At 39.4% G+C, this 9,282-nt stretch overlaps 1 long non-coding RNA gene across 1 annotated transcript; it reads left to right on the plus strand.

Moving 5' to 3' along the window:
• Positions 1–1,567: 1,567 nt before the first annotated feature.
• Positions 1,568–3,512, plus strand: LOC147971061 (uncharacterized). The gene is made up of 2 exons (XR_015604480.1): positions 1,568–3,023; positions 3,091–3,512. It is a non-coding gene; the product is annotated as an uncharacterized LOC147971061 (long non-coding RNA).
• The last annotated feature ends 5,770 nt before the right edge of the window (positions 3,513–9,282 follow it).

Raw genomic sequence — 9,282 nt, forward strand, 5'->3', positions numbered from 1 at the left:
TCCACACACTAGTAGATCATCTGCAGAAAGTAAGGAGTGGACTAAAGGGCAATTTGATCCAAGCACGATGCCTTCAAGGTTGTTAGCAGCCATAGCATCATTAAGAGCCAGAGAAAGTTCATTGATGGCAAGCACAAAAAGATAGGGAGAAAGAGGACAACCCTGTCTTATACCCCTATCACTTTTGAATCTCTAAGTGGCTTGGCCATTAATGATGACAGAAAAAATTGGAGTAGAAATGCACGCATAGATAAGATTAATGAAGTGAGCATGCAACCCTCTACGTGAGAGAGTTGAAACGATGAAATTCCATTCAATACGATCGAAAGCTTTAGCAAGATCAATTTTAAGCATGAAGGCCTATTGTTTTCAAGAATTAAGGGCAAATGAATGAGTGATTTCTTGCGCAATTATAATGTTATCACTAATTCTACGCCCTTCAATAAAAGCTTGCTGAGAGGGATCAATATAATCAGGCAAGTGAGGTTTGAGCCTATTAGCCAAAGATTTAGCAATAATTTTATAGATGACATTACAAAGGCTAATGGGTCTATAGTTAGTAGGAACTTAAGGAACCAACTTTTTAGGAATGAGAGCAATATTCGTGTCACTAATATGTGGGGGTAAGATACCTGTACGATAGAACATGGTAACCAAGGCAGTAACGTCATCCCCAATCCAATCCCAGGTTGCAAGGTAAAACTCCACATTGAAACCATCAGGGCCAGGTGATGCATTTAGCTTCATATTCTTCAGAATCTGCAAGATTTCCTGCTTATCTGGTATGAAATAAGTGAAATCATCTGATTGTATTAGAGGCTGAGTTGCAAGAAAAGGTCTACCCATATTGATATTAGCACCTAAACTCTTCCATGCACCAATGAGCTTCCTTCATTTAAGTATTTACTTAGGTTGACGTGCTTGGCATTGGTTTTTCCTCGGGTCATCAAAGTGCTCTTCTCCTCCTTGTAGTGTCATGTCATTTTTTTAATGTGGCATGCTTAGCACCTGTACACCGTGGAGCACTAGGAAGAGCCAAAAGCTTCACCATGTATTGATGAGTTACCAGTAAAAGACTGTATTTATATCTTGGGAATTGATGTACACACGATGTTCTGTGCACGACATCCACCCGATAATTGCTCTGCACCGTCAGATGTTTTAGGCTGGTCGTAATGATAGTATCATAGAACAAGATAATTTTAATGAGGTGTCATAGAATTAAATGAAGAAAGAGAGTGTTGAGTATCATATCATAATACCGTATCATAATAAATGATATACTAATATGTGTCATGCATGGCAATAAATAAAGTACCATACGATACTAAGATATGATACTATGCATTAGGGAGGTGGTATCATACACTAGCATCATATGCATGATACTAGTACTCCCTCCGTTTTTATTTACTCTGCATATTAGGTTTGACTGAAGTCAAACTTCATAAAATTTGACCAAATTTATAGAAAAAATATGAAAATTTACAATAGCAAATCTATATGATATGAAAGTATATTCGATAATGAATCTAATGGTATTGATTTGTTATTGTATACTCCCTCTGTTCCGAAATAATTGTCTTTTTAGAATCTTAGTACAATTTCAATCACGTAGCAAGTTTTCTTTGCTTTCCCAAATTACCCTTCCACTCGCACGCTACTCTCGCTCTGTCGCTCGCTCCCCACTCACTCGCTCTCTCCCGGCCCAGTCGCCCTCCCCGCCGACCACTCGCTCACCGGCCAGTCGCCGTCCTCTCACTCGTCGGTGTCTTCCTCACCCCGCCTTGCTCCTTACCACCCCGATTCGTACCCCTAACCCTAGCAACCCGCCTGCTAGCTCTTGGTTAAAGGTGACATTTTTACAGCCGCGCTGCTCGATCTGTGGGCGGAGGTGCTCGATCTGTGGGCGGAGGTGCTCGATCTGTGGGCCGCGGTGGTCGATCCGTGGGTGGCGGTGCTTGATCCATGCTGGAGCAGCGGGAGGAGGACGGCGGTGCTGGATTGGAGACTGGAGCAGCGGGATGAGGAGAACGGCGGTGCTGGATTGGAGACCGAAGCAGCGGGCTTCTTCTGCTCGTCTTGGCCGTGGCCGCTACCTCAGCTGTCCGCGAGGCGGCGCAGCATGTCGGGATGTGCTCTGGCCTTGGCTCGCTTGCCTCTGGTGCCGCTGCTTTGCCTGACGGTGTGGCGCGGGAGGTGCGCCTGGCTCCGGAAGAAGGAGGCGTGCGTCTGACCGAAGCAGATGGAGGACACGACCTGCCTGGAGCACCAGAGAAGCGGCACCATCGTCCTCCCCATGCCTTGTGTCAGGTATAAAGCTGATCTTATCTACTCCTATGAAGATGATCTTGTCCTTTCCATGCCCTGCGTTAGGATGACTGAATTTACAGTAGTCAATTATTTGTTGTACTCCTGATAACTGAATTTACAGTACTAGCTGATCTTGACTACTCCTGATAAGATGGCACTCCTCTCCTGATTTGTTGTAAATTTACAGTAGAAGGTGATAACTGAATTTAGGAGTAGAAGCTGATGTACTGTAGTCAGCTTCAAGTGATGGTAGAAGCTGATGTAGTCAATTCTTTGGAGTATTTTCTTTGATCATCTTCAAAGTGATGGTACAAGCTGATGTCAGGAAGCTGATGTAGCCAGCTTCAAGTGATGGTTAGCTTTGATCCTTTGACAGGGATTCAGGCAAGACGCTGATACGTCTCCGTCGTATCTATAATTTTGATCGTTCCATGCTAATATTTTATAACTTTCATATACTTTTGGCAACTTTTTATATTATTTTTGAGACTAACATATTGATCCAGTGCCCAGTGCCAGTTCCTGTTTGTTGCATGTTTTTTGTTTCGCAGAATATCCATATCAAACGGAGTCCAAATAGAATAAAACCTGACGGAGATTTTTTTGGAATATGTATGATTTTTGGAAGAAAAATCCACGCGAGATGATGCCTGAGGGGGCCATGAGGCAGGGGGCAGGCGCGCCCCTGACCCTCGTGGCCATCCCATAAGGTAGTTGATGCCCTTCTTTCGCCGCAAGAAAGCTAATATTTTGATAGAGATCGTGTTAAAATTTCAGCCCAATCGGAGTTACGGATCTCCGGAAATATAAGAAACGGTGAAAGGGTAGAATCTGAGAACGCAAAAACAGAGAGAGACAGAGAGACAAATCCAATCTCGAAGGGGTTCTTGCCTCTCCCACGCCATGAAGGCCATGAACCAGAGGGGAAACCTTTCTCCCATCTAGGGAGGAGATCAAGGAAGAAAAAGAAGAAGGGGGGCTCTCTCCCCCTCGCTTCCGGTGGCACCGGAGTGCCACTGGGGGCCATCATCATCACCGCAATCTTCACCAACAACTTCACCGTCATCATCACCAACTCTTCCCCCCTCTATGCAGCGGTGTAACCTCTCTCTTACCCGTTGTAATCTCTACTTAAACATGGTGCTTAACGCTATATATTATTTCGAGATAATTAGATTTATGCCCTTAGTTGTGTCTCACTCGTCTGTTTTACCCCTAATTTTCAAAAGTCACCTGTTCTGTCCAAGTTACTTTGCTCCTCTTATGCTTTTGCCCTTTGACCGTTTGACTGTCAGTTTGAAAACTTCATAACTAATTCATACTGAATCAGAAAAATGCAAATAAGATACCAAAATGTTCAAAAAAACATCACCTATATGTCAGTGTCATTTGCATTCATGAAAAAAGTGTTGGAAAGTGCACATCCGAGTTTTAGCTCTTTTGATACCACCATGAATAGTAAAATCTAAAAAAATTTAAAAAAATTCAAAAAAAAATATGGTGACAAAGAACGACAAATGTTCTGAGTGCTTGCCAAGTTTCATCAGGGAACGACATTCGTGGAAGTCGTGGCAAACAAACAATCTATTTTGGAGTGTTGATTGTTTTTTCTCCTAGGGCACTCATGAATGTCATTCCCTGACGAAACTTGGTGAGCACTTCAAAAATTTCTCATTCTTTGCCACCAATTTTTTTTGAATTTTTTTAGATTTTACTATTCATGGTGGTAGCATAAGAGCTAAAACTCGGATGGGCACTTTCAAACACTTTTTTCATGAATGCAAATGACACTGACATATAGGTGATGTTTTTCTGAACATTTTGGTATCTTATTTGCATTTTTCTGATTTAGTATGAATTAGTTATGAAGTTTTCAAACTGACGGTCAAACGGTCAAAGGGCAAAAGCATAAGAGGAGCGAAGTGACTTGGACAGAAGCGGTGACTTTTGGAAATTAGGGGTAAAACAGCCGAGTGGGACACAACTAGGGGCATAAATCTAATTATCCCTATTATTTCTCAATGATGTATGGCTATCCTATGATGTTTGAGTAGATCCGTTTTGTCCTATGGGTTATTTGATGATCAAGTTTGGTTTGAGTTGCATGTTTTATTATTGGTGCTGTCCTATGGTGCTCTCCGTGTCGCGCAAGCGTGAGGGATCCCCGCTGTAGGGTGTTGCAATACGTTCATGATTCGTTTATAGTGGGTTGCGTGAGTGACTGAAACACAAACCCGACTAAGGGGGTTGTTGCGTATGGAATAAAGAGGACTTGATGCTTTAATGCTATGGTTGGGTTTTACCTTAATGATCTTTAGTAGTTGCGGATGCTTGCTAGAGTTCCAATCATAAGTGCATATGATCCAAGTAGAGAGAGTATGTTAGCTTATGCCTCTCCCTCATATAAAATTGCAATAATGATTATCGGTCTAGTTATCGATTGCCTACGAACAAATAACTTTCTCGTAACAACAAGCTCTCTACTAAACCTAACTTAGTTGTGTCTTTATCTAAATAGCCCCTACTTTTTATTTACGTAATCTTTATTATCTTGCAAACCTATCCAACAACACCTACAAAGTACTTCTAGTTTCATACTTGTTCTAGGTAAAGCGAACGTCAAGCGTGCGTAGAGTTGTATCGGTGGTCGATAGAACTTGAGGGAATATTTATTCTGCCTTTAGCTCCTCGTTGGGTTCGACACTCTTACTTATCGAAAACTGTTGCGATCCCCTATACTTGTGGGTTATCAAGACCTTTTTCTGGCGCCGTTGCCGGGGAGTCATAGCGTGGGGTGAATATTCTCGTGTGTGCTTGTTTGATTTATCACTAAGTAATTTTTATTTGCTGTTCTTAGTTGTTCTTTATATTTAGTTATGGATATGGAACACGAAATACCAAAAAAATTAGGTGTACTTGCTGCTCATGGAGATGAGGAACCTTCTAAAACCCTCGATGTTGGTTATGTGAAAGATATTATGTATTATTTTAATAATTCTGAGAAAACCCCATTCAATTATGTAATGAGAGTAACGTTGGATCAACGCGAATACTTTAGAGATTATCGCTTGACAGAAAAAGGGAAACTACTATGGGATCAAATTCATATATTGAATTGGTATGCTAGGCAACTATGCTTGAGATATGATTATACTTGTTGCTCTAGGATGAAGACTCCACACCTTCCCTTTTTATGCGAATTTAATAATAATAAAACCATAGCTTCTTATGCTAATGGTATATATGATTACTATGATGTGGAAAAAATAGAAGAATTTATTGCTTTTATGGGTGCTTATGAAATTGAATCTATGTTTAAAGAGTTTGAAGATTTTGATGATTCAGTTTTTAGACCTGAAAATTTAGCTATCCTTAAATATTGCTATGAGAATTATGAATACAATTCCGATATTAATGCACTTATTGAGAAAGTCTCCGTTGTCCAAGAAGAGACTAATATTTTGCAGGAATCTATGGAAGAAGAAGTTGATGAAACTGTGAGTTCATTGGATGAAAAAGATGAGGAGGAGAGCGAAAAACAAAAGGAGGAAGAGCGGATTGATCACCCATGCCCACCTTCTAATGAGAGTAACTCTTCAACTCATACATTGTTTAATTTCTCTTCGTGCTTACCGAAGGATGAATGCTATGATAATTGCTATGATCATGTTGATTCTTTTGAAATATCCCTTTTTGATGATGCTTGCTATGCTTGTGACCAAGATGCCAATATGAATTATGCTTATGGAGATGAACTTGCTATAGTTCTTTATGTTAAACATGAAATTGTTGCTATTGCACCCATGCATGATAGCCCTATTATCTTTTTGAATTCTCCCGACTATACTATATCGGAGAAGTTTGCACTTATTAAGGATTACATTGATGGGTTGAGTTTTACTATTACACATGATGATTTTGATAGATATAATATGCATGTGCTTGCTGCTCCTACTTGCAATTATTATGAGAGAGAAACTATATCTCCACCTCTCTATGTTTGCCACATGATAAAATTGCAAGAAACTGTTTATACTATGCATTGGCCTTTACTTTGTGTGCATGAATTGTTTTTTATGACATGCCGATGCATAGAAAGAGAGTTAGACTTCGTTGTTGCATGATATATGTTACTTTGTGCTTACTACTAAATTATAAATCATTGTTAATTAAAATTGGTTTTGATATACCTTGGGATCCGGGTGGATTCACTACTTGAGCACTATATGCCTAGCTTAATGGCTTTAAAGAAAGCGCTATCAGAGAGACAACCCAAAAGTTTTGGAGAGTCATTTATTTCTGTTGAGTGCTTTTATATAGTTTAAAAACAACAAAAATAAAGAGGGGAACCCAAAAAATTTTTAAAAAGAAAAGTGAAAGTGAGAAAGACAAGCATTGTTGAAGTGGGAGAGCTCCTTGAACTTTGTTCATGCTCACGGCAACTTTGTGAATCTTGATTACAGAAACTTTTCAACAAAAATAATTATCCCCTTGTACAATTCGATTGTATTATAAAAATAATGTGCCAAGGTTTGTCTTTAGGATGTTTACATTTGCTTGATGGTTTGTACGATGCAGGACAGAAACTTTGGCTGTAGTGCGCGATTTTACATTTTTAGTTGGAATGTCAAATGGTTCTGATTCTTTTTGCAATGTCTTCATATACAAATTTTTTATTTTTCCTAATTTTGGTAGAATTTTTCAAGTATCAAAAGTATGGTGAATGTTCAGATTATTACAGACTGTTCTGTTTTAGACAGATTCTGTTTTTTGATGCATAGTTTGCTTGTTTTGATGAAACTATCGATTTATATCAATGGATTAAGTCATGAAAAATTTATACTACAGTAGACACAATGCCAAAACAAAATATGAATTATTTTGCAATAATACTTAGAGTAGTAATTTGCTTTATTATACTAACAGATCTTACCGAGTTTTCTGTTGAAGTTTTGTGTGGATGAAGTGTTCGATGATCGAAAAGGTCTTGATGTGAGAAGAAGGAAGAGAGGCAAGAGCTCAAGCTTGGGGATGCCCGAGGCACCCCAAGTAAATATTCAAGTAGACTCAACCGTCTAAGCTTGGGGATGCCCCGGAAGGCATTCCCTTTTTCTTCAACAAGTATCGGTATGTTTTCGGATTCGTTTCGTTCATGCGATATGTGCAATCTTGGAGCGTCTTTTACATTCAGTTTTCATTTTTCTTTTATGCACCATGCTGGTACGAGATAGTCCTTGGTTGATTTATAGAATGCTCATTGCACATCACTTATACCTTTTAAGTATGGCTTTATAGAATGCTTCATGTGTTTCACTTATATCATTTGAAGTTTGGATTGCCTGTTTCTCTTTACATAGAAAACCGTCATTTGTAGAATGCTCTTTTGCTTCACTTATATTTGTTAAAGCGTGGGTATATCTTTTGTAGAAAGAATTAAACTCTCTTGCTTCACTTATATCTATTTAGAGAGATGACAGGAACTGGTCATTCACATGGTTAGTCATAAAATCCTACATAAAACTTGTAGATCACTGAATATGATATGTTTGATTCCTTGCAATAGTTTTGCGATATAAAGATGATGATATTAGAGTCATGCTAGTGGGTAGTTGTGGATTAGTAAAAATACTTGTGTTGAGGTTTGTGATTCTCGTAGCATGCACGTATGGTGAACCGTTATGTAACGAAGTCGGAGCATGATTTATTTATTGATTGTCTTCCTTATGAGTGGCGGTCGGGGACGAGCGATGGTCTTTTCCTACCAATCTATCCCCCTAGGAGCATGCGCATAGTACTTTGTTTCGATAGCTAATAGACTTTTGCAATAAGTATGTGAGTTCTTTATGACTAATGTTGAGTCCATGGATTATACGCACTCTCACCCTTCCACCATTGCTAACCTCTCTAGTACCGCACAACTTTCGCCGGTACCATAAACCCACCATATACCTTCCTCAAAACAACCATCATACCTACCTATCATGGCATTTTCATAGCCATTCTAAGATATATTGCCATGCAACTTCCATCATTATCATATACATGACTTGAGCATTCATTGTCATATTGCTTTGCATGATCGTAAGATAGCTAGCATGATATTTTCATGGCTTGTCTGTTTTTTTATGTCATTGCTACGCTAGATCGTTGCACATCCTGGTACACCGCCGGAGGCATTCATATAGAGTCATATCTTTATTCTAGTATCGAGTTGTAATATCGAGTTGTAAGTAAATAAAAGTGTGATGTTCATCATTTTTAGAGCATTGCCCCAGTGAGGAAAGGATGATGGAGACTATGATTTCCCCACAAGTCGGGATGAGACTCCGGACGAAAAAAAGAAAAAAAGAAAAAAAGAAAGGCCAAAAAAAGAGAAGGCCCAATTTTTTTAAAAAAATAAAAAAAATGAGAGAAAAGGAGAGAAGGGGCAATGTTACTATCCTTTTGCCACACTTGTGCTTCAAAGTAGCACCATGTTCTTCATATAGAGAGTCTCTTGAGTTATCACTTTCATATACTAGTGGGAATTTTCATTATAGAACTTGGCTTGTATATTCCGATGATGGGCTTCCTCAAATGCCCGAGGTCTTCATGAGCAAGCAAGTTGGATGCACACCCACTTAGTTTTCGGTCTGAGCTTTTATACACCTATAGCTCTTAGTGCATCCGTTGCATGGCAGTCCCTACTCACTCACATTGATATCTATTGATGGGCATCTCCATAGCCCGTTGATAGGCCTAGTTGATATGAGACTATCTTCTCCTTTTTGTCTTCTCCACAATCACCATTCTATTCCACCTATAGTGCTATGTCCATGGCTCACGCTCATGTATTGCGTGAAAGTTGAAAATGTTTGAGAACGTCAAAAGTATGAAACAATTGCTTGTCTTGTCATCGGGGTTGTGCATGATGTGAATATTTTGTGTGGTGAAGATGGAGCATAGCCAGACTATATGATTTTGTAGGGA

This window comes from Triticum urartu, chromosome 5A (assembly GCF_056163025.1).
Source record: "Triticum urartu cultivar PI428250 chromosome 5A, HENAU_Tu73, whole genome shotgun sequence".
NCBI lineage: Eukaryota > Viridiplantae > Streptophyta > Magnoliopsida > Poales > Poaceae > Triticum > Triticum urartu.